General features: G+C 37.7%; 5 non-coding genes and 103 pseudogenes across 5 annotated transcripts; all 108 read left to right on the top strand.

Annotated features, from left to right (window-relative positions):
- Window positions 1-82: 82 nt before the first annotated feature.
- Window positions 83-201, top strand: LOC148470324 (5S ribosomal RNA; annotated as a pseudogene).
- A 116-nt stretch (window positions 202-317) lies between these two features.
- LOC148470323 (5S ribosomal RNA) lies at window positions 318-436 on the top strand. The gene has a single exon (XR_015873638.1). It is a non-coding gene; the product is annotated as a 5S ribosomal RNA (ribosomal RNA).
- Window positions 437-552: 116 nt separating this feature from the next.
- LOC148470322 (5S ribosomal RNA) lies at window positions 553-671 on the top strand (annotated as a pseudogene).
- A 115-nt stretch (window positions 672-786) lies between these two features.
- On the top strand, window positions 787-905 carry LOC148470321 (5S ribosomal RNA; annotated as a pseudogene).
- Window positions 906-1,021: 116 nt separating this feature from the next.
- On the top strand, window positions 1,022-1,140 carry LOC148470320 (5S ribosomal RNA; annotated as a pseudogene).
- Window positions 1,141-1,255: 115 nt separating this feature from the next.
- Window positions 1,256-1,374, top strand: LOC148470319 (5S ribosomal RNA; annotated as a pseudogene).
- A 116-nt stretch (window positions 1,375-1,490) lies between these two features.
- On the top strand, window positions 1,491-1,609 carry LOC148470318 (5S ribosomal RNA; annotated as a pseudogene).
- Window positions 1,610-1,725: 116 nt separating this feature from the next.
- Window positions 1,726-1,844, top strand: LOC148470317 (5S ribosomal RNA; annotated as a pseudogene).
- Window positions 1,845-1,960: 116 nt separating this feature from the next.
- On the top strand, window positions 1,961-2,079 carry LOC148470316 (5S ribosomal RNA; annotated as a pseudogene).
- A 115-nt stretch (window positions 2,080-2,194) lies between these two features.
- LOC148470315 (5S ribosomal RNA) lies at window positions 2,195-2,313 on the top strand (annotated as a pseudogene).
- A 116-nt stretch (window positions 2,314-2,429) lies between these two features.
- On the top strand, window positions 2,430-2,548 carry LOC148470314 (5S ribosomal RNA; annotated as a pseudogene).
- Window positions 2,549-2,664: 116 nt separating this feature from the next.
- Window positions 2,665-2,783, top strand: LOC148470313 (5S ribosomal RNA; annotated as a pseudogene).
- Window positions 2,784-2,899: 116 nt separating this feature from the next.
- Window positions 2,900-3,018, top strand: LOC148470312 (5S ribosomal RNA; annotated as a pseudogene).
- Window positions 3,019-3,134: 116 nt separating this feature from the next.
- LOC148470311 (5S ribosomal RNA) lies at window positions 3,135-3,253 on the top strand (annotated as a pseudogene).
- A 116-nt stretch (window positions 3,254-3,369) lies between these two features.
- Window positions 3,370-3,488, top strand: LOC148470310 (5S ribosomal RNA; annotated as a pseudogene).
- Window positions 3,489-3,604: 116 nt separating this feature from the next.
- LOC148470309 (5S ribosomal RNA) lies at window positions 3,605-3,723 on the top strand (annotated as a pseudogene).
- Window positions 3,724-3,838: 115 nt separating this feature from the next.
- On the top strand, window positions 3,839-3,957 carry LOC148470308 (5S ribosomal RNA; annotated as a pseudogene).
- A 350-nt stretch (window positions 3,958-4,307) lies between these two features.
- Window positions 4,308-4,426, top strand: LOC148470307 (5S ribosomal RNA; annotated as a pseudogene).
- Window positions 4,427-4,542: 116 nt separating this feature from the next.
- On the top strand, window positions 4,543-4,661 carry LOC148470306 (5S ribosomal RNA; annotated as a pseudogene).
- Window positions 4,662-4,777: 116 nt separating this feature from the next.
- Window positions 4,778-4,896, top strand: LOC148470305 (5S ribosomal RNA). The gene has a single exon (XR_015873893.1). It is a non-coding gene; the product is annotated as a 5S ribosomal RNA (ribosomal RNA).
- A 115-nt stretch (window positions 4,897-5,011) lies between these two features.
- On the top strand, window positions 5,012-5,130 carry LOC148470304 (5S ribosomal RNA; annotated as a pseudogene).
- Window positions 5,131-5,246: 116 nt separating this feature from the next.
- Window positions 5,247-5,365, top strand: LOC148470303 (5S ribosomal RNA; annotated as a pseudogene).
- A 116-nt stretch (window positions 5,366-5,481) lies between these two features.
- LOC148470302 (5S ribosomal RNA) lies at window positions 5,482-5,600 on the top strand. The gene has a single exon (XR_015873637.1). It is a non-coding gene; the product is annotated as a 5S ribosomal RNA (ribosomal RNA).
- Window positions 5,601-5,716: 116 nt separating this feature from the next.
- Window positions 5,717-5,835, top strand: LOC148470301 (5S ribosomal RNA; annotated as a pseudogene).
- Window positions 5,836-5,950: 115 nt separating this feature from the next.
- Window positions 5,951-6,069, top strand: LOC148470300 (5S ribosomal RNA; annotated as a pseudogene).
- Window positions 6,070-6,185: 116 nt separating this feature from the next.
- LOC148470299 (5S ribosomal RNA) lies at window positions 6,186-6,304 on the top strand (annotated as a pseudogene).
- Window positions 6,305-6,419: 115 nt separating this feature from the next.
- LOC148470298 (5S ribosomal RNA) lies at window positions 6,420-6,538 on the top strand (annotated as a pseudogene).
- A 116-nt stretch (window positions 6,539-6,654) lies between these two features.
- Window positions 6,655-6,773, top strand: LOC148470297 (5S ribosomal RNA; annotated as a pseudogene).
- Window positions 6,774-6,889: 116 nt separating this feature from the next.
- LOC148470296 (5S ribosomal RNA) lies at window positions 6,890-7,008 on the top strand (annotated as a pseudogene).
- Window positions 7,009-7,124: 116 nt separating this feature from the next.
- On the top strand, window positions 7,125-7,243 carry LOC148470295 (5S ribosomal RNA; annotated as a pseudogene).
- Window positions 7,244-7,358: 115 nt separating this feature from the next.
- Window positions 7,359-7,477, top strand: LOC148470294 (5S ribosomal RNA; annotated as a pseudogene).
- Window positions 7,478-7,593: 116 nt separating this feature from the next.
- Window positions 7,594-7,712, top strand: LOC148470293 (5S ribosomal RNA; annotated as a pseudogene).
- A 116-nt stretch (window positions 7,713-7,828) lies between these two features.
- On the top strand, window positions 7,829-7,947 carry LOC148470292 (5S ribosomal RNA; annotated as a pseudogene).
- Window positions 7,948-8,063: 116 nt separating this feature from the next.
- On the top strand, window positions 8,064-8,182 carry LOC148470291 (5S ribosomal RNA; annotated as a pseudogene).
- A 116-nt stretch (window positions 8,183-8,298) lies between these two features.
- Window positions 8,299-8,417, top strand: LOC148470290 (5S ribosomal RNA; annotated as a pseudogene).
- Window positions 8,418-8,533: 116 nt separating this feature from the next.
- LOC148470289 (5S ribosomal RNA) lies at window positions 8,534-8,652 on the top strand (annotated as a pseudogene).
- Window positions 8,653-8,767: 115 nt separating this feature from the next.
- LOC148470288 (5S ribosomal RNA) lies at window positions 8,768-8,886 on the top strand (annotated as a pseudogene).
- Window positions 8,887-9,001: 115 nt separating this feature from the next.
- LOC148470287 (5S ribosomal RNA) lies at window positions 9,002-9,120 on the top strand (annotated as a pseudogene).
- A 116-nt stretch (window positions 9,121-9,236) lies between these two features.
- On the top strand, window positions 9,237-9,355 carry LOC148470286 (5S ribosomal RNA; annotated as a pseudogene).
- A 116-nt stretch (window positions 9,356-9,471) lies between these two features.
- On the top strand, window positions 9,472-9,590 carry LOC148470285 (5S ribosomal RNA; annotated as a pseudogene).
- A 115-nt stretch (window positions 9,591-9,705) lies between these two features.
- On the top strand, window positions 9,706-9,824 carry LOC148470284 (5S ribosomal RNA; annotated as a pseudogene).
- A 116-nt stretch (window positions 9,825-9,940) lies between these two features.
- Window positions 9,941-10,059, top strand: LOC148470283 (5S ribosomal RNA; annotated as a pseudogene).
- Window positions 10,060-10,175: 116 nt separating this feature from the next.
- LOC148470282 (5S ribosomal RNA) lies at window positions 10,176-10,294 on the top strand (annotated as a pseudogene).
- Window positions 10,295-10,410: 116 nt separating this feature from the next.
- Window positions 10,411-10,529, top strand: LOC148470281 (5S ribosomal RNA; annotated as a pseudogene).
- A 116-nt stretch (window positions 10,530-10,645) lies between these two features.
- LOC148470280 (5S ribosomal RNA) lies at window positions 10,646-10,764 on the top strand (annotated as a pseudogene).
- A 115-nt stretch (window positions 10,765-10,879) lies between these two features.
- On the top strand, window positions 10,880-10,998 carry LOC148470279 (5S ribosomal RNA). Its single transcript, XR_015873013.1, has one exon. It is a non-coding gene; the product is annotated as a 5S ribosomal RNA (ribosomal RNA).
- A 115-nt stretch (window positions 10,999-11,113) lies between these two features.
- LOC148470278 (5S ribosomal RNA) lies at window positions 11,114-11,232 on the top strand (annotated as a pseudogene).
- Window positions 11,233-11,582: 350 nt separating this feature from the next.
- Window positions 11,583-11,701, top strand: LOC148470277 (5S ribosomal RNA; annotated as a pseudogene).
- Window positions 11,702-11,817: 116 nt separating this feature from the next.
- On the top strand, window positions 11,818-11,936 carry LOC148470276 (5S ribosomal RNA; annotated as a pseudogene).
- Window positions 11,937-12,051: 115 nt separating this feature from the next.
- Window positions 12,052-12,170, top strand: LOC148470275 (5S ribosomal RNA; annotated as a pseudogene).
- A 115-nt stretch (window positions 12,171-12,285) lies between these two features.
- LOC148470274 (5S ribosomal RNA) lies at window positions 12,286-12,404 on the top strand (annotated as a pseudogene).
- A 116-nt stretch (window positions 12,405-12,520) lies between these two features.
- LOC148470273 (5S ribosomal RNA) lies at window positions 12,521-12,639 on the top strand (annotated as a pseudogene).
- Window positions 12,640-12,754: 115 nt separating this feature from the next.
- Window positions 12,755-12,873, top strand: LOC148470272 (5S ribosomal RNA; annotated as a pseudogene).
- Window positions 12,874-12,989: 116 nt separating this feature from the next.
- Window positions 12,990-13,108, top strand: LOC148470271 (5S ribosomal RNA; annotated as a pseudogene).
- A 116-nt stretch (window positions 13,109-13,224) lies between these two features.
- LOC148470270 (5S ribosomal RNA) lies at window positions 13,225-13,343 on the top strand (annotated as a pseudogene).
- A 115-nt stretch (window positions 13,344-13,458) lies between these two features.
- On the top strand, window positions 13,459-13,577 carry LOC148470269 (5S ribosomal RNA; annotated as a pseudogene).
- A 350-nt stretch (window positions 13,578-13,927) lies between these two features.
- Window positions 13,928-14,046, top strand: LOC148470268 (5S ribosomal RNA; annotated as a pseudogene).
- Window positions 14,047-14,162: 116 nt separating this feature from the next.
- LOC148470267 (5S ribosomal RNA) lies at window positions 14,163-14,281 on the top strand (annotated as a pseudogene).
- A 115-nt stretch (window positions 14,282-14,396) lies between these two features.
- Window positions 14,397-14,515, top strand: LOC148470266 (5S ribosomal RNA; annotated as a pseudogene).
- Window positions 14,516-14,631: 116 nt separating this feature from the next.
- On the top strand, window positions 14,632-14,750 carry LOC148470265 (5S ribosomal RNA; annotated as a pseudogene).
- A 116-nt stretch (window positions 14,751-14,866) lies between these two features.
- LOC148470264 (5S ribosomal RNA) lies at window positions 14,867-14,985 on the top strand (annotated as a pseudogene).
- A 116-nt stretch (window positions 14,986-15,101) lies between these two features.
- Window positions 15,102-15,220, top strand: LOC148470263 (5S ribosomal RNA; annotated as a pseudogene).
- Window positions 15,221-15,336: 116 nt separating this feature from the next.
- Window positions 15,337-15,455, top strand: LOC148470262 (5S ribosomal RNA; annotated as a pseudogene).
- Window positions 15,456-15,570: 115 nt separating this feature from the next.
- On the top strand, window positions 15,571-15,689 carry LOC148470261 (5S ribosomal RNA; annotated as a pseudogene).
- Window positions 15,690-15,805: 116 nt separating this feature from the next.
- Window positions 15,806-15,924, top strand: LOC148470260 (5S ribosomal RNA; annotated as a pseudogene).
- Window positions 15,925-16,039: 115 nt separating this feature from the next.
- Window positions 16,040-16,158, top strand: LOC148470259 (5S ribosomal RNA; annotated as a pseudogene).
- A 116-nt stretch (window positions 16,159-16,274) lies between these two features.
- Window positions 16,275-16,393, top strand: LOC148470258 (5S ribosomal RNA; annotated as a pseudogene).
- Window positions 16,394-16,509: 116 nt separating this feature from the next.
- On the top strand, window positions 16,510-16,628 carry LOC148470257 (5S ribosomal RNA; annotated as a pseudogene).
- A 116-nt stretch (window positions 16,629-16,744) lies between these two features.
- LOC148470256 (5S ribosomal RNA) lies at window positions 16,745-16,863 on the top strand (annotated as a pseudogene).
- A 115-nt stretch (window positions 16,864-16,978) lies between these two features.
- On the top strand, window positions 16,979-17,097 carry LOC148470255 (5S ribosomal RNA; annotated as a pseudogene).
- A 116-nt stretch (window positions 17,098-17,213) lies between these two features.
- LOC148470254 (5S ribosomal RNA) lies at window positions 17,214-17,332 on the top strand (annotated as a pseudogene).
- Window positions 17,333-17,448: 116 nt separating this feature from the next.
- LOC148470253 (5S ribosomal RNA) lies at window positions 17,449-17,567 on the top strand (annotated as a pseudogene).
- Window positions 17,568-17,683: 116 nt separating this feature from the next.
- Window positions 17,684-17,802, top strand: LOC148470252 (5S ribosomal RNA; annotated as a pseudogene).
- A 116-nt stretch (window positions 17,803-17,918) lies between these two features.
- LOC148470251 (5S ribosomal RNA) lies at window positions 17,919-18,037 on the top strand (annotated as a pseudogene).
- A 115-nt stretch (window positions 18,038-18,152) lies between these two features.
- Window positions 18,153-18,271, top strand: LOC148470250 (5S ribosomal RNA; annotated as a pseudogene).
- Window positions 18,272-18,387: 116 nt separating this feature from the next.
- LOC148470249 (5S ribosomal RNA) lies at window positions 18,388-18,506 on the top strand (annotated as a pseudogene).
- A 116-nt stretch (window positions 18,507-18,622) lies between these two features.
- Window positions 18,623-18,741, top strand: LOC148470248 (5S ribosomal RNA; annotated as a pseudogene).
- A 116-nt stretch (window positions 18,742-18,857) lies between these two features.
- LOC148470247 (5S ribosomal RNA) lies at window positions 18,858-18,976 on the top strand (annotated as a pseudogene).
- Window positions 18,977-19,092: 116 nt separating this feature from the next.
- LOC148470246 (5S ribosomal RNA) lies at window positions 19,093-19,211 on the top strand (annotated as a pseudogene).
- Window positions 19,212-19,326: 115 nt separating this feature from the next.
- LOC148470245 (5S ribosomal RNA) lies at window positions 19,327-19,445 on the top strand (annotated as a pseudogene).
- A 116-nt stretch (window positions 19,446-19,561) lies between these two features.
- LOC148470244 (5S ribosomal RNA) lies at window positions 19,562-19,680 on the top strand (annotated as a pseudogene).
- Window positions 19,681-19,796: 116 nt separating this feature from the next.
- LOC148470243 (5S ribosomal RNA) lies at window positions 19,797-19,915 on the top strand (annotated as a pseudogene).
- A 115-nt stretch (window positions 19,916-20,030) lies between these two features.
- LOC148470242 (5S ribosomal RNA) lies at window positions 20,031-20,149 on the top strand (annotated as a pseudogene).
- A 116-nt stretch (window positions 20,150-20,265) lies between these two features.
- On the top strand, window positions 20,266-20,384 carry LOC148470241 (5S ribosomal RNA; annotated as a pseudogene).
- A 115-nt stretch (window positions 20,385-20,499) lies between these two features.
- LOC148470240 (5S ribosomal RNA) lies at window positions 20,500-20,618 on the top strand (annotated as a pseudogene).
- Window positions 20,619-20,734: 116 nt separating this feature from the next.
- Window positions 20,735-20,853, top strand: LOC148470239 (5S ribosomal RNA; annotated as a pseudogene).
- A 116-nt stretch (window positions 20,854-20,969) lies between these two features.
- LOC148470238 (5S ribosomal RNA) lies at window positions 20,970-21,088 on the top strand (annotated as a pseudogene).
- Window positions 21,089-21,204: 116 nt separating this feature from the next.
- On the top strand, window positions 21,205-21,323 carry LOC148470237 (5S ribosomal RNA; annotated as a pseudogene).
- Window positions 21,324-21,439: 116 nt separating this feature from the next.
- On the top strand, window positions 21,440-21,558 carry LOC148470236 (5S ribosomal RNA; annotated as a pseudogene).
- A 115-nt stretch (window positions 21,559-21,673) lies between these two features.
- On the top strand, window positions 21,674-21,792 carry LOC148470235 (5S ribosomal RNA; annotated as a pseudogene).
- Window positions 21,793-21,908: 116 nt separating this feature from the next.
- Window positions 21,909-22,027, top strand: LOC148470234 (5S ribosomal RNA; annotated as a pseudogene).
- Window positions 22,028-22,142: 115 nt separating this feature from the next.
- On the top strand, window positions 22,143-22,261 carry LOC148470233 (5S ribosomal RNA; annotated as a pseudogene).
- Window positions 22,262-22,377: 116 nt separating this feature from the next.
- LOC148470232 (5S ribosomal RNA) lies at window positions 22,378-22,496 on the top strand (annotated as a pseudogene).
- A 116-nt stretch (window positions 22,497-22,612) lies between these two features.
- Window positions 22,613-22,731, top strand: LOC148470231 (5S ribosomal RNA; annotated as a pseudogene).
- A 116-nt stretch (window positions 22,732-22,847) lies between these two features.
- LOC148470230 (5S ribosomal RNA) lies at window positions 22,848-22,966 on the top strand (annotated as a pseudogene).
- A 116-nt stretch (window positions 22,967-23,082) lies between these two features.
- LOC148470229 (5S ribosomal RNA) lies at window positions 23,083-23,201 on the top strand (annotated as a pseudogene).
- Window positions 23,202-23,317: 116 nt separating this feature from the next.
- LOC148470228 (5S ribosomal RNA) lies at window positions 23,318-23,436 on the top strand. Its single transcript, XR_015874547.1, has one exon. It is a non-coding gene; the product is annotated as a 5S ribosomal RNA (ribosomal RNA).
- A 115-nt stretch (window positions 23,437-23,551) lies between these two features.
- On the top strand, window positions 23,552-23,670 carry LOC148470227 (5S ribosomal RNA; annotated as a pseudogene).
- A 116-nt stretch (window positions 23,671-23,786) lies between these two features.
- Window positions 23,787-23,905, top strand: LOC148470226 (5S ribosomal RNA; annotated as a pseudogene).
- Window positions 23,906-24,020: 115 nt separating this feature from the next.
- Window positions 24,021-24,139, top strand: LOC148470225 (5S ribosomal RNA; annotated as a pseudogene).
- Window positions 24,140-24,255: 116 nt separating this feature from the next.
- On the top strand, window positions 24,256-24,374 carry LOC148470224 (5S ribosomal RNA; annotated as a pseudogene).
- A 116-nt stretch (window positions 24,375-24,490) lies between these two features.
- Window positions 24,491-24,609, top strand: LOC148470223 (5S ribosomal RNA; annotated as a pseudogene).
- A 116-nt stretch (window positions 24,610-24,725) lies between these two features.
- Window positions 24,726-24,844, top strand: LOC148470222 (5S ribosomal RNA; annotated as a pseudogene).
- Window positions 24,845-25,196: 352 nt separating this feature from the next.
- Window positions 25,197-25,315, top strand: LOC148470221 (5S ribosomal RNA; annotated as a pseudogene).
- Window positions 25,316-25,431: 116 nt separating this feature from the next.
- On the top strand, window positions 25,432-25,550 carry LOC148470220 (5S ribosomal RNA; annotated as a pseudogene).
- A 115-nt stretch (window positions 25,551-25,665) lies between these two features.
- Window positions 25,666-25,784, top strand: LOC148470219 (5S ribosomal RNA; annotated as a pseudogene).
- A 116-nt stretch (window positions 25,785-25,900) lies between these two features.
- Window positions 25,901-26,019, top strand: LOC148470218 (5S ribosomal RNA; annotated as a pseudogene).
- A 116-nt stretch (window positions 26,020-26,135) lies between these two features.
- LOC148470217 (5S ribosomal RNA) overlaps window positions 26,136-26,230 on the top strand; it is a 119-nt pseudogene continuing 24 nt past the window's right edge.

Raw genomic sequence — 26,230 nt, 5'->3', positions numbered from 1 at the left:
TTTTAGATTTAATTTTTTCAACTTATCAATGAATTTACTTGAGTTAAGAAGTAATAGAGGTCTAAAGTTAATGTATTTGAGCACCTACAGCCAAACCACACTGGACATGCCCAATCTCGTCTGATCTTGGAAGCTATGCAGTGTTGGGCCTGGTTAGTACTTGGATGGGAGACCACCTGGAAATACCAGGTGCTGTAGGTAAATTTATATAGCCATAACATTCTTTTCTATTACATTTTAAATTTAATTTTTTCAACTTATCAATGAATTTACTTGAGTTAAGAAGTAACAGAGGTCTAAAGTTAATGTTTTTGAGCACCTACAGCCAAACCACACTGGATATGCCCAATCTCATCTGATCTTGGAAGCTATGCAGTGTTGGACCTGGTTAGTACTTGGATGGGAGACCACCTGGGAATACCAGGTGCTGTAGGTAATTTTATGCAGCCATAACATTCTTTTCTATTACATTTTACATTACATTTTTTCAACTTAGCAATGAATTTACTTGATTTAAGAAGTAAAAGAGGTCTAAAGTTAATATTTTTCAGCACCTATAGCCAAACCACACTGGACATGGCCAATGTCGTCTGATCTTGGAAGCTATGCAGTGTTGGGCATGGTTAGTACTTGGATGGGAACCCACCTGGGAATACCAGGTGCTGTAGGTAATTTTATACTGCCATAACATTCTTTTCTATTACATTTTACATTTCATTTTTCAACTAATCATTGAATTTACTTGAGTTAAGAAGTAAAAGAGGTCTAAAGTTAAGGTTTGTGAGCACCTACAGTCAAACCACAGAGGTCATGCCCAATCTTGTCTGATCTTGGAAGCTATGCAGAGCTGGGCCTGGTTAGTACTTGGATGGGAGACCACCTGGGAATAACAGGTGCTGTAGGTCATTTTATACTGCCATAACAGTCTTTTCTATTACATTTTACATTTAATTTTTTCAACTTATCAATGAATTTACTTGAGTTAAGAAGTAAAAGAGGTCTAAAGTAAACGCTTTTGAGCACATACAGCCAAACCACACTGGACATGCCCAATCTCATCTGATCTTGGAAACTATGCAGTGTTGGGCCTGGTTAGTACTTGGATGGGAGATCACCTGGGAATACCAGGAGCTGTAGGTAATTTTATACTGCCATAACATTCTTTTCTATTACATTTTACATTTCACTTTTCAACTAATCATTGAATTTACTTGAGTTAAGAAGTAAAAGAGGTCTAAAGTTAATGTTTTTGAGCACCTACAGCCAAACCACACTGGACATGCCCACTCTCGTCTGAACTTGGAAACTATGCAGTGTTGGGTCTGGTTAGTACTTGGATGGGAGACCACCTGGGAATACCAGGTGCTGTAGGCAGTTTTATGCAGCCATAACATTCTTTTCTATTACATTTTACATTTAATTTTTTCAACTTATCAATGAATTTACTTGAGTTAAGAAGTAATAGAGGTCTAAAGTTAATGTTTTTGAGCACCTACAGCCAAACCACACTGGACATGCCCAATCTCGTCTGATCTTGGAAGCTATGCAGTGTTGGGCCTGGTTAGTACTTGGATGGGAGACCACCTGGAAATACCAGGTGCTGTAGGCAGTTTTATGCAGCCATAACATTCTTTTCTATTACATTTTACATTTAATTTTTTCAACTTATCAATGAATTTACTTGAGTTAAGAAGTAATAGAGGTCTAAATTTAATGCTTTTGAGCACCTACAGCCAAACCACAGTGGACATGCCCAATCTCGTCTGATCTTGTAAGCTAAGCAGTGTTGGGCCTGGTTTGTACTTGGATGGGAGACCACCTGGGAATACCAGGTGCTGTAGGTAATTTTATACAGCCAAAACATTCTTTTCTATTACATTTTACATTTAATTTTTTCAACTTATCAATGAATTTACTTGAGTTAAGATGTAAAAGAGGTCTAAAGTTAATGTTTTTGAGCACCTACAGCCAAACCACGCTGGACTTGCCCAATCTCATCTGATCTTTTAAACTATGCAGTGTTTTGCCTGGTTAGTACTTGGATGGGAGACCACCTGGGAATTCCAGGAGCTGTAGGTTATTTTATACTGCCATAACATTCTTTTCTATTATATTTTACATTTCATTTTTCAACTAATCATTGAATTTACTTGAGTTAAGAAGTAAAAGAGGCCTAAAGTTAATGTTTTTGAGCACCTACAGCCAAACCACACTGGACATGTCCAATCTCGTTTGATCTTGGAAGCTATGCAGTGTTGGGCCTGGTTAGTACTTGAATGGGAGACCACCTAGGAATCCCTGGTGCTGTAGGTCATTTTATACTGCCATAACAGTTTTTTCTATTACATTTTACATTTAATTGTTTCAACTTATCAATGAATTTACTTGAGTTAAGAAGTAAAAGAGGTCTAAAGTTAACGCTTTTGAGCACATACAGCCAAACCACACTGGACAAGCCCAATCTCGTCTGATCTTGGAAGCTATGCAGTGTTGGGCCTGGTTAGTATTTGGACGGGAGACCACCTGGGAATACCAGGTGCTGTAGGTAATTTTATATTGCCATAACATTCTTTTCTATTACATTTTACATTACATTGTTTCAACTTATCAATTAATTTTCTTGAGTTAAGAAGTAAAAGAGGTCTAAAGTTAAGGTTTGTGAGCACCTACAGTCAAACAACAGAGGACATGCCCAATCTCGTCTGATCTTGGAAGCTATGCAGTGCTGGGCCTGGTTAGTACTTGGATGGGAGACCACCTGGGAATACCAGGTGCAATAGGTAATTTTATACTGCCATAACATTCTTTTCTATTACATTTTACATTAAATTTTTTCAACTTATCAATGAATTTACTTGAGTTAAGAAGTAAAAGAGGTCTAAAGTTAATGTTCTTGAGCACCTACAGCCAAACTACACTGGACATGCCCACTCTCGTCTGAACTTGGAAGCTATGCAGTGTTGGGTCTGGTTAGTACTTGGATGGGAGACCACCTGGGAATACCAGGTGCTGTAGGTAATTTTATACTGCCATAACATTCTTTTGTATTACATTTTAGATTTAATTTTTTCAACTTATCAATGAATTTACTTGAGTTAAGAAGTAATAGAGGTCTAAAGTTAATGTATTTGAGCACCTACAGCCAAACCACACTGGACATGCCCAATCTCGTCTGATCTTGGAAGCTATGCAGTGTTGGGCCTGGTTAGTACTTGGATGGGAGACCACCTGGAAATACCAGGTGCTGTAGATAATTTTATATAGCCATAACTTTCTTTTCTATTACATTTTACATTTAATTTTTTCAACTTAACAATGAATTTACTTGAGTTAAGAAGTAATAGAGGTCTAAAGTTAATGTTTTTGAGCACCTACAGCCAAACCACACTGGATATGCCCAATCTCGTCTGATCTTGGAAGCTATGCAGTGTTGGGCCTGGTTAGTACTTGGATGGGAGACCACCTGGAAATACCTTGTGCTGTAGGTAATTTTATATAGCCATAACATTCTTTTCTATTACATTTTAAATTTAATTTTTTCAACTTATCAATGAATTTACTTGAGTTAAGAAGTAATAGAGGTCTAAAGTTAATGTTTTTGAGCACCTACAGCCAAACCACACTGGATATGCCCAATCTCGTCTGATCTTGGAAGCTATGCAGTGTTGGACCTGGTTAGTACTTGGATGGGAGACCACCTTGGAATACCAGGTGCTGTAGGTAATTTTATGCAGCCATAACATTCTTTTCTATTACATTTTACATTTAATTTTTTCAACTTATCAATGAATTTACTTGAGTTAAGAAGTAATAGAGGTCTAATGTTAATGCTTTTAGCACCTACAGCCAAACCACACTGGACATGCCCAATCTCGTCTGATCTTGGAAGCTATGCAGTGTTGGGCCTGGTTAATACTTGGATGGGAGACCACCTGGGAATACCAGGTGCTGTAGGTAATTTTATATAGCCATAACATTCTTTTCTATTACATTTTACATTACATTTTTTCAACTTAGCAATGAATTTACTTGATTTAAGAAGTAAAAGAGGTCTAAAGTTAATATTTTTCAGCACCTAGAGCCAAACCACACTGGACATGGCCAATGTCGTCTGATCTTGGAAGCTATGCAGTGTTGGGCATGGTTAGTACTTGGATGGGAACCCACCTGGGAATACCAGGTGCTGTAGGTAATTTTATACTGCCATAACATTCTTTTCTATTACATTTTACATTTCATTTTTCAACTAATCATTGAATTTACTTGAGTTAAGAAGTAAAAGAGGTCTAAAGTTAAGGTTTGTGAGCACCTACAGTCAAACCACAGAGGACATGCCCAATCTTGTCTGATCTTGGAAGCTATGCAGAGCTGGGCCTGGTTAGTACTTGGATGGGAGACCACCTGGGAATAACAGGTGCTGTAGGTAATTTTATACTGCCATAACATTCTTTTCTATTACATTTTACATTTAATTTTTTCAACTTATCAATGAATTTACTTGAGTTAAGAAGTAAAAGAGGTCTAAAGTTAATGTTTTTGAGCACCTACAGCCAAACCACACTGGACATGCCCAATCTCACCTGATCTTGGAAGCTATGCAGTGTTGGGCCTGGTTAGTACTTGGATGGGAGACCACCTGGAAATACCAGGTGCTGTAGGTAATTTTATATAGCCATAACATTCTTTTCTATTACATTTTAAATTTAATTTTTTCAACTTATCAATGAATTTACTTGAGTTAAGAAGTAATAGATGTCTAAAGTTAATGTTTTTGAGCACCTACAGCCAAACCACACTGGATTTGCCCAATCTCGTCTGATCTTGGAAGCTATGCAGTGTTGGGCCTGGTTAGTACTTGGATGGGAGACCACCTGGGAATACCAGGTGCTGTAGGTAATTTTATGCAGCCATAACATTCTTTTCTATTACATTTTACATTTAATTTTTTCAACTTATCAATGAATTTACTTGAGTTAAGAAGTAATAGAGGTCTAATGTTAATGATTTTAGCACCTACAGCCAAACCACACTGGACATGCCCACTCTCGTCTGAACTTGGAAGCTATGCAGTGTTGGGTCTGGTTAGTACTTGGATGGGAGACCACCTGGGAATACCAGGTGCTGTAGGTAATTTTATACTGCCATAACATTCTTTTCTATTACATTTTAGATTTAATTTTTTCAACTTATCAATGAATTTACTTGAGTTAAGAAGTAATAGAGGTCTAAAGTTAATGTATTTGAGCACCTACAGCCAAACCACACTGGACATGCCCAATCTCGTCTGATCTTGGAAGCTATGCAGTGTTGGGCCTGGTTAGTACTTGGATGGGAGACCACCTGGAAATACCAGGTGCTGTAGGTAAATTTATATAGCCATAACATTCTTTTCTATTACATTTTAAATTTAATTTTTTCAACTTATCAATGAATTTACTTGAGTTAAGAAGTAACAGAGGTCTAAAGTTAATGTTTTTGAGCACCTACAGCCAAACCACACTGGATATGCCCAATCTCATCTGATCTTGGAAGCTATGCAGTGTTGGACCTGGTTAGTACTTGGATGGGAGACCACCTGGGAATACCAGGTGCTGTAGGTAATTTTATGCAGCCATAACATTCTTTTCTATTACATTTTACATTACATTTTTTCAACTTAGCAATGAATTTACTTGATTTAAGAAGTAAAAGAGGTCTAAAGTTAATATTTTTCAGCACCTATAGCCAAACCACACTGGACATGGCCAATGTCGTCTGATCTTGGAAGCTATGCAGTGTTGGGCATGGTTAGTACTTGGATGGGAACCCACCTGGGAATACCAGGTGCTGTAGGTAATTTTATACTGCCATAACATTCTTTTCTATTACATTTTACATTTCATTTTTCAACTAATCATTGAATTTACTTGAGTTAAGAAGTAAAAGAGGTCTAAAGTTAAGGTTTGTGAGCACCTACAGTCAAACCACAGAGGTCATGCCCAATCTTGTCTGATCTTGGAAGCTATGCAGAGCTGGGCCTGGTTAGTACTTGGATGGGAGACCACCTGGGAATAACAGGTGCTGTAGGTCATTTTATACTGCCATAACAGTCTTTTCTATTACATTTTACATTTAATTTTTTCAACTTATCAATGAATTTACTTGAGTTAAGAAGTAAAAGAGGTCTAAAGTAAACGCTTTTGAGCACATACAGCCAAACCACACTGGACATGCCCAATCTCATCTGATCTTGGAAACTATGCAGTGTTGGGCCTGGTTAGTACTTGGATGGGAGATCACCTGGGAATACCAGGAGCTGTAGGTAATTTTATACTGCCATAACATTCTTTTCTATTACATTTTACATTTCACTTTTCAACTAATCATTGAATTTACTTGAGTTAAGAAGTAAAAGAGGTCTAAAGTTAATGTTTTTGAGCACCTACAGCCAAACCACACTGGACATGCCCACTCTCGTCTGAACTTGGAAACTATGCAGTGTTGGGTCTGGTTAGTACTTGGATGGGAGACCACCTGGGAATACCAGGTGCTGTAGGCAGTTTTATGCAGCCATAACATTCTTTTCTATTACATTTTACATTTAATTTTTTCAACTTATCAATGAATTTACTTGAGTTAAGAAGTAATAGAGGTCTAAAGTTAATGTTTTTGAGCACCTACAGCCAAACCACACTGGACATGCCCAATCTCGTCTGATCTTGGAAGCTATGCAGTGTTGGGCCTGGTTAGTACTTGGATGGGAGACCACCTGGAAATACCAGGTGCTGTAGGCAGTTTTATGCAGCCATAACATTCTTTTCTATTACATTTTACATTTAATTTTTTCAACTTATCAATGAATTTACTTGAGTTAAGAAGTAATAGAGGTCTAAATTTAATGCTTTTGAGCACCTACAGCCAAACCACAGTGGACATGCCCAATCTCGTCTGATCTTGTAAGCTAAGCAGTGTTGGGCCTGGTTTGTACTTGGATGGGAGACCACCTGGGAATACCAGGTGCTGTAGGTAATTTTATACAGCCAAAACATTCTTTTCTATTACATTTTACATTTAATTTTTTCAACTTATCAATGAATTTACTTGAGTTAAGATGTAAAAGAGGTCTAAAGTTAATGTTTTTGAGCACCTACAGCCAAACCACGCTGGACTTGCCCAATCTCATCTGATCTTTAAAACTATGCAGTGTTTTGCCTGGTTAGTACTTGGATGGGAGACCACCTGGGAATTCCAGGAGCTGTAGGTTATTTTATACTGCCATAACATTCTTTTCTATTATATTTTACATTTCATTTTTCAACTAATCATTGAATTTACTTGAGTTAAGAAGTAAAAGAGGCCTAAAGTTAATGTTTTTGAGCACCTACAGCCAAACCACACTGGACATGTCCAATCTCGTTTGATCTTGGAAGCTATGCAGTGTTGGGCCTGGTTAGTACTTGAATGGGAGACCACCTAGGAATCCCTGGTGCTGTAGGTCATTTTATACTGCCATAACAGTTTTTTCTATTACATTTTACATTTAATTGTTTCAACTTATCAATGAATTTACTTGAGTTAAGAAGTAAAAGAGGTCTAAAGTTAACGCTTTTGAGCACATACAGCCAAACCACACTGGACAAGCCCAATCTCGTCTGATCTTGGAAGCTATGCAGTGTTGGGCCTGGTTAGTATTTGGACGGGAGACCACCTGGGAATACCAGGTGCTGTAGGTAATTTTATATTGCCATAACATTCTTTTCTATTACATTTTACATTACATTGTTTCAACTTATCAATTAATTTTCTTGAGTTAAGAAGTAAAAGAGGTCTAAAGTTAAGGTTTGTGAGCACCTACAGTCAAACAACAGAGGACATGCCCAATCTCGTCTGATCTTGGAAGCTATGCAGTGCTGGGCCTGGTTAGTACTTGGATGGGAGACCACCTGGGAATACCAGGTGCAATAGGTAATTTTATACTGCCATAACATTCTTTTCTATTACATTTTACATTAAATTTTTTCAACTTATCAATGAATTTACTTGAGTTAAGAAGTAAAAGAGGTCTAAAGTTAATGTTTTTGAGCACCTACAGCCAAACCACACTGGACATGCCCACTCTCGTCTGAACTTGGAAGCTATGCAGTGTTGGGTCTGGTTAGTACTTGGATGGGAGACCACCTGGGAATACCAGGTGCTGTAGGTAATTTTATACTGCCATAACATTCTTTTGTATTACATTTTAGATTTAATTTTTTCAACTTATCAATGAATTTACTTGAGTTAAGAAGTAATAGAGGTCTAAAGTTAATGTATTTGAGCACCTACAGCCAAACCACACTGGACATGCCCAATCTCGTCTGATCTTGGAAGCTATGCAGTGTTGGGCCTGGTTAGTACTTGGATGGGAGACCACCTGGAAATACCAGGTGCTGTAGATAATTTTATATAGCCATAACTTTCTTTTCTATTACATTTTACATTTAATTTTTTCAACTTATCAATGAATTTACTTGAGTTAAGAAGTAATAGAGGTCTAAAGTTAATGTTTTTGAGCACCTACAGCCAAACCACACTGGATATGCCCAATCTCGTCTGATCTTGGAAGCTATGCAGTGTTGGACCTGGTTAGTACTTGGATGGGAGACCACCTGGGAATACCAGGTGCTGAAGGTAATTTTATGCAGCCATAGCATTCTTTTCTATTACATTTTACATTTAATTTTTTCAACTTATCAATGAATTTACTTGAGTTAAGAAGTAATAGAGGTCTAATGTTAATGCTTTTAGCCCCTACAGCCAAACCACACTGGACATGCCCAATCTCGTCTGATCTTGGAAGCTATGCAGTGTTGGGCCTGGTTAATACTTGGATGGGAGACCACCTGGGAATACCAGGTGCTGTAGGTAGTTTTATATAGCCATAACATTCTTTTCTATTACATTTTACATTTCATTTTTCAACTAATCATTGAATTTACTTGAGTTAAGAAGTAAAAGAGGTCTAAAGTTAAGGTTTGTGAGCACTTACAGTCAAACCACAGAGGACATGCCCAATCTTGTCTGATCTTGGAAGCTATGCAGTGCTGGGCCTGGTTAGTACTTGGATGGGAGACCACCTGGGAATACCAGGTGCTGTAGGTAATTTTATACTGCCATAACATTCTTTTCTATTACATTTTACATTTAAATTTTTCAACTTATCAATGAATTTACTTGAGTTAAGAAGTAATAGAGGTCTAAATTTAAAGCTTTTGAGCACCTACAGCCAAACCACACTGGACATGCCCAATCTCGTCTGATCTTGTAAGCTAAGCAGTGTTGGGCCTGGTTTGTACTTGGATGGGAGACCACCTGGGAATACCAGGTGCTGTAGGTAATTTTATACAGCCAAAACATTCTTTTCTATTACATTTTACATTTAATTTTTTCAACTTATCAATGAATTTACTTGAGTTAAGATGTAAAAGAGGTCTAAAGTTAATGTTTTTGAGCACCTACAGCCAAACCACGCTGGACTTGCCCAATCTCATCTGATCTTGGAAACTATTCAGTGTTTTGCCTGGTTAGTACTTGGATGGGAGACCACCTGGGAATACCAGGAGCTGTAGGTTATTTTATACTGCCATAACATTCTTTTCTATTATATTTTACATTTCATTTTTCAACTAATCATTGAATTTACTTGAGTTAAGAAGTAAAAGAGGTCTAAAGTTAATGTTTTTGAGCACCTACAGCCAAACCACACTGGACATGCCCAATTTCGTCTGAAATAGGAAGCTATGCAGTGTTGGGCCTGGTTAGTACTTGGATGGGAGACCACTTGGGAACACCAGGTGCTGTAGGTAATTTTATACTGCCATAACATTCTTTTCTATTAAATTTTGCATTTAATTTTTTCAACTTATCAATGAATTTACTTGAGTTAAGAAGTAAAAGAGGTCTAAAGTTAATGTTTTTGAGCACCTACAGCCAAACCACACTGGACATGCCCAATCTTGTTTGATCTTGGAAGCTATGCAGTGTTGGGCCTGGTTAGTACTTGGATGGGAGACCGCCTAGGAATCCCTGGTGCTGTAGGTCAATTTATACTGCCATAACATTCTTTTCTATTACATTTTACATTTAATTTTTTCAACTTATCAATGAATTTACTTGAGTTAAGAAGTAAAAGAGGTCTAAAGTTAACGCTTTTGAGCACATACAGCCAAACCACACTAGACAAGCCCTATCTCGTCTGATCTTGGAAGCTATGCAGTGTTGGGCCTGGTTAGTATTTGGACGGGAGACCACCTGGGAATTCCAGGTGCTGTAGGTAATTTTATATTGCCATAACATTCTTTTCTATTACATTTTACATTACATTGTTTCAACTTATCAATTAATTTTCTTGAGTTAAGAAGTAAAAGAGGTCTAAAGTTAAGGTTTGTGCGCACCTACAGTCAAACCACAGAGGACATGCCCAATCTCGTCTGATCTTGGAAGCTATGCAGTGCTGGGCCTGGTTAGTACTTGGATGGGAGACCACCTGGTAATACCAGGTGCAATAGGTAATTTTATACTGCCATAACATTCTTTTCTATTACATTTTACATTACATTTTTTCAACTTATCAATGAATTTACCTGAGTTAAGAAGTAAAAGAGGTCTAAAGTTAATGTTTTTGAGCACCTACAGCCAAACCACACTGGACATGCCCACTCTCATCTGAACTTGGAAGCTATGCAGTGTTGGGTCTGGTTAGTACTTGGATGGGAGACCACCTGGGAATACCAGGTGCTGTAGGTAATTTTAAATGCCATAACATTCTTTTCTATTACATTTTAGATTTAATTTTTTCAACTTATCAATGAATTTACTTGAGTTAAGAAGTAATAGAGGTCTAAAGTTAATGTATTTGAGCACCTACAGCCAAACCGCACTGGACATGCCCAATCTCGTCTGATCTTGGAAGCTATGCAGTGTTGGGCCTGGTTAGTACTTGGATGGGAGACCACCTGGGAATACCAGGTGCTGTAGGTAATTTTATGCAGCCATAACATTCTTTTCTATTACATTTTACATTAAATTTTTTCAACTTATCAATGAATTTACTTGAGTTAAGAAGTAATAGAGGTCTAATGTTAATGCTTTTAGCACCTACAGCCAAACCACACTGGACATGCCCAATCTCGTCTGATCTTGGAAGCTATGCAGTGTTGGGCCTGGTTAATACTTGGATGGGAGACCACCTGGGAATACCAGGTGCTGTAGGTAATTTTATATAGCCATAACATTCTTTTCTATTACATTTTACATTACATTTTTTCAACTTAGCAATGAATTTACTTGATTTAAGAAGTAAAAGAGGTCTAAAGTTAATATTTTTCAGCACCTATAGCCAAACCACACTGGACATGGCCAATGTCGACTGATCTTGGAAGCTATGCAGTGTTGGGCATGGTTAGTACTTGGATGGGAACCCACCTGGGAATACCAGGTGCTGTAGGTAATTTTATACTGCCATAACATTCTTTTCTATTACATTTTACATTTCATTTTTCAACTAATCATTGAATTTACTTGAGTTAAGAAGTAAAAGAGGTCTAAAGTTAAGGTTTGTGAGCACCTACAGTCAAACCACAGAGGACATGCCCAATCTTGTCTGATCTTGGAAGCTATGCAGAGCTGGGCCTGGTTAGTACTTGGATGGGAGACCACCTGGGAATAACAGGTGCTGTAGGTAATTTTATACTGCCATAACATTCTTTTCTATTACATTTTACATTTAATTTTTTCAACTTATCAATGAATTTACTTGAGTTAAGATGTAAAAGAGGTCTAAAGTTAATGTTTTAGAGCACCTACAGCCAAACCACGCTGGACTTGCCCAATCTCATCTGATCTTGGAAACTATGCAGTGTTTGGCCTGGTTAGTACTTGGATGGGAGACCACCTGGGAATACCAGGAGCTGTAGGTAATTTTATACTGCCATAACATTCTTTTCTATTATATTTTACATTTCATTTTTCAACTAATCATTGAATTTACTTGAGTTAAGAAGTAAAAGAGGTCTAAAGTTAATGTTTTTGAGCACCTACAGCCAAACCACACTGGACATGCCCAATCTCGTCTGATCTTGGAAGCTATGCAGTGTTGGGCCTGGTTAGTGCTTGGATGGGAGACCACCTAGGAATCCCTGGTGCTGTAAGTCATTTTATACTGCCATAACAGTCTTTTCTATTACATTTTACATTTAATTTTTCAACTTATCATTGAATTTACTTGAGTTAAGAAGTAATAGAGGTCTAAATTTAATGCTTGTGAGCACATACAGCCAAACCACACTGGACATGCCCAATCTCGTCTGATCTTGTAAGCTATGCAGTGTTGGCCCTGGTTTGTACTTGGATGGGAGACCACCTGGGAATACCAGGTGCTGTAGGTAATTTTATACAGCCAAAACAGTCTTTTATATTACATTTTACATTTAATTTTTTCAACTTATCAATGAATTTACTTGAGTTAAGAAGTAATAGAGGTCTAAAGTTAATGTTTTTGAGCACCTACAGCCAAACCACGCTGGACATGCCCAATCTCATCTGATCTTGGAAACTATGCAGTGTTGGGCCTGGTTAGTACTTGGATGGGAGACCACCTGGGAATACCAGGAGCTGTAGGTAATTTTATACTGCCATAACATTCTTTTCTATTACATTTTACATTTCATTTTTAAAATAATCATTGAATTTACTTGAGTTAAGAAGTAAAAGAGGTCTAAAGTTAATGTTTTTGAGCACCTACAGCCAAACCACACTGGACATGCCCACTCTCGTCTGAACTTGGAAGCTATGCAGTGTTGGGTCTGGTTCGTACTTAGATGGGAGACCACCTGGGAATACCAGGTGCTGTAGGTAATTTTATACTGCCATAACATTCTTTTCTATTACATTTTAGATTTAATTTTTTCAACTTATCAATGAATTTACTTGAGTTAAGAAGTAATAGAGGTCTAAAGTTAATGTTTTTGAGCACCTGCAGCCAAACCACACTGGACATGCCCAATCTCGTCTGATCTTGGAAGCTATGCAGTGTTGGGCCTGGTTAGTACTTGGATGGGAGACCACCTGGGAATACCAGGTGCTGTAGGTAATTTTATACTGCCATAACATTCTTTTCTATTACATTTTAGATTTAATTTTTTCAACTTATCAATGAATTTACTTGAGTTAAGAAGTAATAGAGGTCTAAAGTTAAAGTATTTGAGCACCTACAGCCAAACCGCACTGGACATGCCCAATCTCGTCTGATCTTGGAAGCTATGCAGTGTTAGGCCTGGTTAGTACTTGGATGGGAGACCACCTGGGAATACCAGGTGCTGTAGGTAATTTTATGCAGCCATAACATTCTTTTCTATTACATTTTACATTTAATTTTTTCAACTTATCAATGAATTTACTTGAGTTAAGAAGTAATAGAGGTCTAATGTTAATGCTTTTAGCACCTACAGCCAAACCACACTGGACATGCCCAATCTCGTCTGATCTTGGAAGCTATGCAGTGTTGGGCCTGGTTAATACTTCGATGGGAGACCACCTGGGAATACCAGGTGCTGTAGGTAATTTTATATAGCCATAACATTCTTTTCTATTACATTTTACATTACATTTTTTCAACTTAGCAATGAATTTACTTGATTTAAGAAGTAAAAGAGGTCTAAAGTTAATATTTTTCAGCACCTATAGCCAAACCACACTGGACATGGCCAATGTCGACTGTTCTTGGAAGCTATGCAGTGTTGGGCATGGTTAGTACTTGGATGGGAACCCACCTGGGAATACCAGGTGCTGTAGGTAATTTTATACTGCCATAACATTCTTTTCTATTACATTTTACATTTCATTTTTCAACTAATCATTGAATTTACTTGAGTTAAGAAGTAAAAGAGGTCTAAAGTTAAGGTTTGTGAGCACCTACAGTCAAACCACAGAGGACATGCCCAATCTTGTCTGATCTTGGAAGCTATGCAGAGCTGGGCCTGGTTAGTACTTGGATGGGAGACCACCTGGGAATAACAGGTGCTGTAGGTAATTTTATACTGCCATAACATTTTTTTCTATTACATTTTACATTTAATTTTTTCAACTTATCAATGAATTTACTTGAGTTAAGATGTAAAAGAGGTCTAAAGTTTATGTTTTTGAGCACCTACAGCCAAACCACGCTGGACTTGCCCAATCTCATCTGATCTTGGAAACTATGCAGTGTTTGGCCTGGTTAGTACTTGGATGGGAGACCACCTGGGAATACCAGGAGCTGTAGGTAATTTTATACTGCCATAACATTCTTTTCTATTATATTTTACATTTCATTTTTCAACTAATCATTGAATTTACTTGAGTTAAGAAGTAAAAGAGGTCTAAAGTTAATGTTTTTGAGCACCTACAGCCAAACCACACTGGACATGCCCAATCTCGTCTGATCTTGGAAGCTATGCAGTGTTGGGCCTGGTTAGTACTTGGATGGGAGACCACCTAGGAATCCCTGGTGCTGTAGGTCATTTTATACTGCCATAACAGTCTTTTCTATTACATTTTACATTTAATTTTTTCAACTTATCAATCAATTTACTTGAGTTTAGAAGTAAAAGTTGTCTAAAGTTAACGCTTTTGAGCACATACAGCCAAACCACACTGGACATGCCCAATCTCGTCTGATCTTGGAAGCTATGCAGTGTTGGGCCTGGTTAGTATTTGGACGGGAGACCACCTGGGAATACCAGGTGCTGTAGGTAATTTTATATTGCCATAACATTCTTTTCTATTACATTTTACATTACATTTTTTCAACTTATCAATTAATTTACTTGAGTTAAGAAGTAAAAGAGGTCTAAAGTTAAGGTTTGTGAGCACCTACAGTCAAACCACAGAGGACATGCCCAATCTCGTCTGATCTTGGAAGCTATGCAGTGCTGGGCCTGGTTAGTACTTGGATGGGAGACCACCTGGGAATACCAGGTGCAATAGGTAATTTTATACTGCCATAACATTCTTTTCTATTACATTTTACATTTAATTTTTTCAACTTATCATTGAATTTACTTGAGTTAAGAAGTAATAGAGGTCTAAATTTAATGCTTGTGAGCACCTACAGCCAAACCACACTGGACATGCCCAATCTCGTCTGATCTTGTAAGCTATGCAGTGTTGGGCCTGGTTTGTACTTGGATGGGAGACCACCTGGGAATACCAGGTGCTGTAGGTAATTTTATACAGCCAAAACAGTCTTTTATATTACATTTTACATTTAATTTTTTCAACTTATCAATGAATTTACTTGAGTTAAGAAGTAATAGAGGTCTAAAGTTAATGTTTTTGAGCACCTACAGCCAAACCACGCTGGACATGCCCAATCTCATCTGATCTTGGAAACTATGCAGTGTTGGGCCTGGTTAGTACTTGGATGGGAGACCACCTGGGAATACCAGGAGCTGTAGGTAATTTTATACTGCCATAACATTCTTTTCTATTACATTTTACATTTCATTTTTAAAATAATCATTGAATTTACTTGAGTTAAGAAGTAAAAGAGGTCTAAAGTTAATGTTTTTGAGCACCTACAGCCAAACCACACTGGACATGCCCACTCTCGTCTGAACTTGGAAGCTATGCAGTGTTGGGTCTGGTTCGTACTTAGATGGGAGACCACCTGGGAATACCAGGTGCTGTAGGTAATTTTATACTGCCATAACATTCTTTTCTATTACATTTTAGATTTAATTTTTTCAACTTATCAAAGAATTTACTTGAGTTAAGAAGTAATAGAGGTCTAAAGTTAATGTTTTTGAGCACCTGCAGCCAAACCACACTGGACATGCCCAATCTCGTCTGATCTTGGAAGCTATGCAGTGTTGGGCCTGGTTAGTACTTGGATGGGAGACCACCTGGAAATACCAGGTGCTGTAGGTAATTTTATACTGCCATAACATTCTTTTCTATTATATTTTACATTTCATTTTTCAACTAATCATTGAATTTACTTGAGTTAAGAAGTAAAAGAGGTCTAAAGTTAATGTTTTTGAGCACCTACAGCCAAACCACACTGGACATGCCCAATCTCGTCTGATCTTGGAAGCTATGCAGTGTTGGGCCTGGTTAGTACTTGGATGGGAGACCACCTAGGAATCCCTGGTGCTGTAGGTCATTTTATACTGCCATAACAGTCTTTTCTATTACATTTTACATTTAATTTTTTCAACTTATCAATGAATTTACTTGAGTTTAGAAGTAAAAGTTGTCTAAAGTTAAGGTTTGTGAGCACCTACAGTCAAACCACAGAGGACATGCCCAATCTCGTCTGATCTTGGAAGCTATGCAGTGCTGGGCCTGGTTAGTACTTGGATGGGAGACCACCTGGGAATACCAGGTGCAATAGGTAATTTTATACTGCCATAACATTCTTTTCTATTACATTTTACATTTAATTTTTTCAACTTATCATTGAATTTACTTGAGTTAAGAAGTAATAGAGGTCTAAATTTAATGCTTGTGAGCACCTACAGCCAAACCACACTGGACATGCCCAATCTCGTCTGATCTTGTAAGCTATGCAGTGTTGGGCCTGGTTTGTACTTGGATGGGAGACCACCTGGGAATACCAGGTGCTGTAGGTAATTTTATACAGCCAAAACAGTCTTTTATATTACATTTTACATTTAATTTTTTCAACTTATCAATGAATTTACTTGAGTTAAGAAGTAATAGAGGTCTAAAGTTAATGTTTTTGAGCACCTACAGCCAAACCACGCTGGACATGCCCAATCTCATCTGATCTTGGAAACTATGCAGTGTTGGGCCTGGTTAGTACTTGGATGGGAGACCACCTGGGAATACCAGGAGCTGTAGGTAATTTTATACTGCCATAACATTCTTTTCTATTACATTTTACATTTCATTTTTCAACTAATCATTGAATTTACTTGAGTTAAGAAGTAAAAGAGGTCTAAAGTTAAGGTTTGTGGGCACCTACAGTCAAACCACAGAGGACATGCCCAATCTTGTCTGATCTTGGAAGCTATGCAGTGTTGGGCCTGGTTAGTACTTGGATGGGAGACCACCTGGGAATGCCAGGTGCTGTAGGTAATTTTATACTGCCATAACATTCTTTTCTATTACATTTTACATTTAATTTTTTCAACTTATCAATGAATTTACTTGAGTTAAGAAGTAATAGAGGTCTAAATTTAATGCTTTTGAGCACCTACAGCCAAACCACACTGGACATGCCCAATCTCGTCTGATCTTGTATGCTATGCAGTTTTGGGCCTGGTTTGTACTTGGATGGGAGACCACCTGGGAATACCAGGTGCTGTAGGTAATTTTATACAGCCAAAACATTCTTTTCTATTACATTTTACATTACATTTTTTCAACTTATCAATGAATTTACTTGAGTTAAGAAGTAAAAGAGGTCTAAAGTTAATATTATTGAGCACATGCAGCCAAACCACACTGGACATGCCCAATCTCATCTGATCTTGGAAACTATGCAGTGTTGAGCCTGGTTAGTACTTGGGTGGGAGACCACCCAGGAATCCCAGGTGCTGTAGGTCATTTTATACTGCCATAACAGTTTTTTCTATTACATTTTACATTTAATTTTTTCAACTTATCAATGAATTTACTTGAGTTAAGAAGTAAAAGAGGTCTAAAGTTAATGTTTTTGAGCACCTACAGCCAAACCACACTGGACATGCCCACTCTCGTCTGAACTTGGAAGCTATGCAGTGTTGGGTCTGGTTCGTACTTAGATGGGAGACCACCTGGGAATACCAGGTGCTGTAGGTAATTTTATACTGCCATAACATTCTTTTCTATTACATTTTAGATTTAATTTTTTCAACTTATCAATGAATTTACTTGAGTTAAGAAGTAATAGAGGTCTAAAGTTAATGTTTTTGAGCACCTGCAGCCAAACCACACTGGACATGCCCAATCTCGTCTGATCTTGGAAGCTATGCAGTGTTGGGCCTGGTTAGTACTTGGATGGGAGACCACCTGGAAATACCAGGTGCTGTAGGTAATTTTATACTGCCATAACATTCTTTTCTATTATATTTTACATTTCATTTTTCAACTAATCATTGAATTTACTTGAGTTAAGAAGTAAAAGAGGTCTAAAGTTAACGCTTTTGAGCACCTACAGCCAAACCACACTGGACATGCCCAATCTGGTCTGATCTTGGAAGCTATGCAGTGTTGGGCCTGGTTAGTACTTGGATGGGAGACCACCTAGGAATCCCTGGTGCTGTAGGTCATTTTATACTGCCATAACAGTCTTTTCTATTACATTTTACATTTAATTTTTTCAACTTATCAATGAATTTACTTGAGTATAGAAGTAAAAGTTGTCTAAAGTTAACGCTTTTGAGCACATACAGCCAAACCACACTGGACATGCCCAATCTCGTCTGATCTTGGAAGCTATGCAGTGTTGGGCCTGGTTAGTATTTGGACGGGAGACCACCTGGGAATACCAGGTGCTGTAGGTAATTTTATACTGCCATAACATTCTTTTCTATTACATTTTACATTTAATTTTTTCAACTTATCAATGAATTTACTTGAGTTTAGAAGTAAAAGTTGTCTAAAGTTAAGGTTTGTGAGCACCTACAGTCAAACCACAGAGGACATGCCCAATCTCGTCTGATCTTGGAAGCTATGCAGTGCTGGGCCTGGTTAGTACTTGGATGGGAGACCACCTGGGAATACCAGGTGCAATAGGTAATTTTATACTGCCATAACATTCTTTTCTATTACATTTTACATTTAATTTTTTCAACTTATCATTGAATTTACTTGAGTTAAGAAGTAATAGAGGTCTAAATTTAATGCTTGTGAGCACCTACAGCCAAACCACACTGGACATGCCCAATCTCGTCTGATCTTGTAAGCTATGCAGTGTTGGGCCTGGTTTGTACTTGGATGGGAGACCACCTGGGAATACCAGGTGCTGTAGGTAATTTTATACAGCCAAAACAGTCTTTTAAATTACATTTTACATTTAATTTTTTCAACTTATCAATGAATTTACTTGAGTTAAGAAGTAATAGAGGTCTAAAGTTAATGTTTTTGAGCACCTACAGCCAAACCACGCTGGACATGCCCAATCTCATCTGATCTTGGAAACTATGCAGTGTTGGGCCTGGTTAGTACTTGGATGGGAGACCACCTGGGAATACCAGGAGCTGTAGGTAATTTTATACTGCCATAACATTCTTTTCTATTACATTTTACATTTCATTTTTAATATAATCATTGAATTTACTTGAGTTAAGAAGTAAAAGAGGTCTAAAGTTAATGGTTTTGAGCACCTACAGCCAAACCACACTGGACATGCCCACTCTCGTCTGAACTTGGAAGCTATGCAGTGTTGGGTCTGGTTCGTACTTAGATGGGAGACCACCTGGGAATACCAGGTGCTGTAGGTAATTTTATACTGCCATAAAATTCTTTTCTATTACATTTTAGATTTAATTTTTTCAACTTATCAATGAATTTACTTGAGTTAAGAAGTAATAGAGGTCTAAAGTTAATGTTTTTGAGCACCTGCAGCCAAACCACACTGGACATGCCCAATCTCGTCTGATCTTGGAAGCTATGCAGTGTTGGGCCTGGTTAGTACTTGGATGGGAGACCACCTGGAAATACCAGGTGCTGTAGGTAATTTTATATAGCCATAACATTCTTTTCTATTACATTTTAAATTAAATTTTTTCAACTTATCAATGAATTTACTTGAGTTAAGAAGTAATAGAGGTCTAAAGTTAATGTTTTTGAGCACCTACAGCAAAACCACACTGGATATGCCCAATCTCGTCTGATCTTGGAAGCTATGCAGTGTTGGGCCTGGTTAGTACTTGGATGGGAGACCACCTGGGAATACCAGGTGCTGTAGGTAATTTTATGCAGCCATAACATTCTTTTCTATTACATTTTACATTTAATTTTTTCAACTTATCAATGAATTTACTTGAGTTAAGAAGTAATAGAGGTCTAATGTTAAGGCTTTTAGCACCTACAGCCAAACCACACTGGACATGCCCAATCTCGTCTGATCTTGGAAGCTATGCAGTGTTGGGCCTGGTTAATACTTGGATGGGAGACCACCTGGGAATACCAGTTGCTGTAGGTAATTTTATATAGCCATAAAATTCTTTTCTATTACATTTTACATTACATTTTTTCAACTTAGCAATGAATTTACTTGAGTTAAGAAGTAAAAGAGGTCTAAAGTTAATATCTTTCAGCACCTATAGCCAAACCACACTGGACATGGCCAATTTCGTCTGATCTTGGAAGCTATGCAGTGTTGGGCATGGTTAGTACTTGGATGGGAACCCACCTGGGAATACCAGGTGCTGTTGGTAATTTTATACTGCCATAACATTCTTTTCTATTACATTTTACATTTCATTTTTCAACTAATCATTGAATTTACTTGAGTTAAGAAGTAAAAGAGGTCTAAAGTTAAGGTTTGTGGGCACCTACAGTCAAACCACAGAGGACATGCCCAATCTTGTCTGATCTTGGAAGCTATGCAGTGTTGGGCATGGTTAGTACTTGGATGGGAGACCACCTGGGAATGCCAGGTGCTGTAGGTAATTTTATACTGCCATAACATTCTTTTCTATTACATTTTACATTTAATTTTTTCAACTTATCAATGAATTTACTTGAGTTAAGAAGTAATAGAGGTCTAAATTTAATGCTTTTGAGCACCTACAGCCAAACCACACTGGACATGCCCAATCTCGTCTGATCTTGTATGCTATGCAGTGTTGGGCCTGGTTTGTACTTGGATGGGAGACCACCTGGGAATACCAGGTGCTGTAGGTAATTTTATACAGCCAAAACATTCTTTTCTATTACATTTTACATTACATTTTTTCAACTTATCAATGAATTTACTTGAGTTAAGAAGTAAAAGAGGTCTAAAGTTAATATTATTGAGCACATGCAGCCAAACCACACTGGACATGCCCAATCTCGTCTGATCTTGGAAACTATGCAGTGTTGAGCCTGGTTAGTACTTGGGTGGGAGACCACCCAGGAATCCCAGGTGCTGTAGGTCATTTTATACTGCCATAACAGTTTTTTCTATTACATTTTACATTTAATTTTTTCAACTTATCAATGAATTTACTTGAGTTAAGAAGTAAAAGAGGTCTAAAGTTAATGTTTTTGAGCACCTAGAGCCAAACCACACTGGACATGCCCAATCTCGTCTGATCTTGGAAGCTATGCAGTGTTGGGCCTGGTTAGTACTTGGATGGGAGACCACCTGGAAATACCAGGTGCTGTAGGTAATTTTATATAGCCATAACATTCTTTTCTATTACATTTTAAATTAAATTTTTTCAACTTATCAATGAATTTACTTGAGTTAAGAAGTAATAGAGGTCTAAAGTTAATGTTTTTGAGCACCTACAGCAAAACCACACTGGATATGCCCAATCTCGTCTGATCTTGGAAGCTATGCAGTGTTGGGCCTGGTTAGTACTTGGATGGGAGACCACCTGGGAATACCAGGTGCTGTAGGTAATTTTATGCAGCCATAACATTCTTTTCTATTACATTTTACATTTAATTTTTTCAACTTATCAATGAATTTACTTGAGTTAAGAAGTAATAGAGGTCTAATGTTAAGGCTTTTAGCACCTACAGCCAAACCACACTGGACATGCCCAATCTCGTCTGATCTTGGAAGCTATGCAGTGTTGGGCCTGGTTAATACTTGGATGGGAGACCACCTGGGAATACCAGTTGCTGTAGGTAATTTTATATAGCCATAAAATTCTTTTCTATTACATTTTACATTACATTTTTTCAACTTAGCAATGAATTTACTTGAGTTAAGAAGTAAAAGAGGTCTAAAGTTAATATCTTTCAGCACCTATAGCCAAACCACACTGGACATGGCCAATTTCGTCTGATCTTGGAAGCTATGCAGTGTTGGGCATGGTTAGTACTTGGATGGGAACCCACCTGGGAATACCAGGTGCTGTTGGTAATTTTATACTGCCATAACATTCTTTTCTATTACATTTTACATTTCATTTTTCAACTAATCATTGAATTTACTTGAGTTAAGAAGTAAAAGAGGTCTAAAGTTAAGGTTTGTGGGCACCTACAGTCAAACCACAGAGGACATGCCCAATCTTGTCTGATCTTGGAAGCTATGCAGTGTTGGGCATGGTTAGTACTTGGATGGGAGACCACCTGGGAATGCCAGGTGCTGTAGGTAATTTTATACTGCCATAACATTCTTTTCTATTACATTTTACATTTAATTTTTTCAACTTATCAATGAATTTACTTGAGTTAAGAAGTAATAGAGGTCTAAATTTAATGCTTTTGAGCACCTACAGCCAAACCACACTGGACATGCCCAATCTCGTCTGATCTTGTATGCTATGCAGTGTTGGGCCTGGTTTGTACTTGGATGGGAGACCACCTGGGAATACCAGGTGCTGTAGGTAATTTTATACAGCCAAAACATTCTTTTCTATTACATTTTACATTACATTTTTTCAACTTATCAATGAATTTACTTGAGTTAAGAAGTAAAAGAGGTCTAAAGTTAATATTATTGAGCACATGCAGCCAAACCACACTGGACATGCCCAATCTCGTCTGATCTTGGAAACTATGCAGTGTTGAGCCTGGTTAGTACTTGGGTGGGAGACCACCCAGGAATCCCAGGTGCTGTAGGTCATTTTATACTGCCATAACAGTTTTTTCTATTACATTTTACATTTAATTTTTTCAACTTATCAATGAATTTACTTGAGTTAAGAAGTAAAAGAGGTCTAAAGTTAATGTTTTTGAGCACCTAGAGCCAAACCACACTGGACATGCCCACTCTCGTCTGAACTTGGAAGCTATGCAGTGTTGGGTCTGGTTCGTACTTAGATGGGAGACCACCTGGGAATACCAGGTGCTGTAGGTAATTTTATACTGCCATAACATTCTTTTCTATTACATTTTAGATTTAATTTTTTCAACTTATCAATGAATTTACTTGAGTTAAGAAGTAATAGAGGTCTAAAGTTAATGTTTTTGAGCACCTGCAGCCAAACCACACTGGACATGCCCAATCTCGTCTGATCTTGGAAGCTATGCAGTGTTGGGCCTGGTTAGTACTTGGATGGGAGACCACCTGGAAATACCAGGTGCTGTAGGTAATTTTATATAGCCATAACATTCTTTTCTATTACATTTTAAATTAAATTTTTTCAACTTATCAATGAATTTACTTGAGTTAAGAAGTAATAGAGGTCTAAAGTTAATGTTTTTGAGCACCTACAGCCAAACCACACTGGATATGCCCAATCTCGTCTGATCTTGGAAGCTATGCAGTGTTGGGCCTGGTTAGTACTTGGATGGGAGACCACCTGGGAATACCAGGTGCTGTAGGTAATTTTATGCAGCCATAACATTCTTTTCTATTACATTTTACATTTAATTTTTTCAACTTATCAATGAATTTACTTGAGTTAAGAAGTAATAGAGGTCTAATGTTAAGGCTTTTAGCACCTACAGCCAAACCACACTGGACATGCCCAATCTCGTCTGATCTTGGAAGCCATGCAGTGTTGGGCCTGGTTAATACTTGGATGGGAGACCACCTGGGAATACCAGGTGCTGTAGGTAATTTTATATAGCCATAAAATTCTTTTCTATTACATTTTACATTACATTTTTTCAACTTAGCAATGAATTTACTTGAGTTAAGAAGTAAAAGAGGTCTAAAGTTAATATCTTTCAGCACCTATAGCCAAACCACACTGGACATGGCCAATTTCGTCTGATCTTGGAAGCTATGCAGTGTTGGGCATGGTTAGTACTTGGATGGGAACCCACCTGGGAATACCAGGTGCTGTTGGTAATTTTATACTGCCATAACATTCTTTTCTATTACATTTTACATTTCATTTTTCAACTAATCATTGAATTTACTTGAGTTAAGAAGTAAAAGAGGTCTAAAGTTAAGGTTTGTGGGCACCTACAGTCAAACCACAGAGGACATGCCCAATCTTGTCTGATCTTGGAAGCTATGCAGTGTTGGGCCTGGTTAGTACTTGGATGGGAGACCACCTGGGAATGCCAGGTGCTGTAGGTAATTTTATACTGCCATAACATTCTTTTCTATTACATTTTACATTTAATTTTTTCAACTTATCAATGAATTTACTTGAGTTAAGAAGTAATAGAGGTCTAAATTTAATGCTTTTGAGCACCTACAGCCAAACCACACTGGACATGCCCAATCTCGTCTGATCTTGTATGCTATGCAGTGTTGGGCCTGGTTTGTACTTGGATGGGAGACCACCTGGGAATACCAGGTGCTGTAGGTAATTTTATACAGCCAAAACATTCTTTTCTATTACATTTTACATTACATTTTTTCAACTTATCAATGAATTTACTTGAGTTAAGAAGTAAAAGAGGTCTAAAGTTAATATTATTGAGCACATGCAGCCAAACCACACTGGACATGCCCAATCTCGTCTGATCTTGGAAACTATGCAGTGTTGAGCCTGGTTAGTACTTGGGTGGGAGACCACCCAGGAATCCCAGGTGCTGTAGGTCATTTTATACTGCCATAACAGTTTTTTCTATTACATTTTACATTTAATTTTTTCAACTTATCAATGAATTTACTTGAGTTAAGAAGTAAAAGAGGTCTAAAGTTAACGCTTTTGAGCACCTACAGCCAACCCACACTGGACATGCCCAATCTCGTCTGATCTTGGAAGCTATGCAGTGTTGGGTCTGGTTAGTATTTGGACGGGAGACCACCTGGGAATACCAGGTGCTGTAGGTAATTTTATATAGCCATAACATTCTTTTCTATTACATTTTACATTACATTTTTTCAACCTATCAATTAATTTACTTGAGTTAAGAAGTAAAAGAGGTCTAAAGTTAAGGTTTGTGAGCAGCTACCATCAAACCACAGAGGACATGCCCAATCTCATCTGATCTTGGAAGCTATGCAGTGCTGGGCCTGGTTAGTACTTTGGATGGGAGACCACCTGGGAACACCAGGTGCAATAGGTAATTTTATACAGCCATAACATTCTTTTCTATTTCATTTTACAATTAATTTTTTCAACTTATCAATGAATTTACTTGAGTTAAGAAGTAATAGAGGTCTAAGTTTAATGCTTTTGAGCACCTACAGCCAAACCACACTGGACATGCCCAATCTCGTCTGATCTTGTAAGCTATGCAGTGTTGGGTCTGGTTTGTACTTGGATGGGAGAGCACCTGGGAATACCAGGTGCTGTAGGTAATTTTATACAGCCAAAACATTCTTTTCTATTACATTTTACATTTAATTTTTTCAACTTATCAATGAATTTACTTGAGTTAAGAAGTAAAAGAGGTCTAAAGTTAATGTTTTTGAGCACCTACAGCCAAACCACGCTGGACTTGCCCAATCTCATCTGATCTTGGAAAATATGCAGTGTTGGGCCTGGTTAGTACTTGGATGGGAGACCACCTGGGAATAGCAGGAGCTGTAGGTAATTTTATACTGCCATAACATTCTTTTCTATTATATTTTACATTTAATTTTACAACTAATCATTGAATTTACTTGAGTTAAGAAGTAAAAGAGGTCTAAAGTTAATGTTTTTGAGCACCTACAGCCAAACCACACTGGACATTCCCCATCTCGTCTGATCTTGGAAGCTATGCAGTGTTGGGCCTGGTTAGTACTTGGATGGGAGACCACCTGGGAATACCAGGTGCTGTAGGTAATTTTTTGCAGCCATAACATTCTTTTCTATTACATTTTACATTTAATTTTTTCAACTTATCAATGAATTTACTTGAGTTAAGAAGTAATAGAGGTCTAAAGTTAATGATTTTGAGCACCTACAGCCAAACCACACTGGACTTGCCCAATCTCATCTGATCTTGGAAGCTATGCGGTGTTGGGCCTGGTTAGTACTTGGACGGGAGACCACCTGGGAATACCAGGTGCTGTAGGTAATTTTATATAGCCATAACATTCTTTTCTATTACATTTTACATTACATTTTTTCAACTTATCAATGAATTTACTTGAGTTAAGAAGTAAAAGAGGTCTAAAGTTAATATTATTGAGCACCTGCAGCCAAACCACACTGGACATGCCCAATTTTGTCTGATCTTGGAAACTATGCAGTGTTGGGCCTGGTTAGTACTTGGATGGGAAACCACC

Source organism: Taudactylus pleione, unplaced genomic scaffold (assembly GCF_031769625.1).
Source record: "Taudactylus pleione unplaced genomic scaffold, aTauple2 ptg000967l, whole genome shotgun sequence".
Classification (NCBI taxonomy): domain Eukaryota; kingdom Metazoa; phylum Chordata; class Amphibia; order Anura; family Myobatrachidae; genus Taudactylus; species Taudactylus pleione.
The sequence above is the reverse complement of the archived record's forward strand: the minus strand, read 5'-3'. Positions and strand labels throughout refer to the sequence as shown.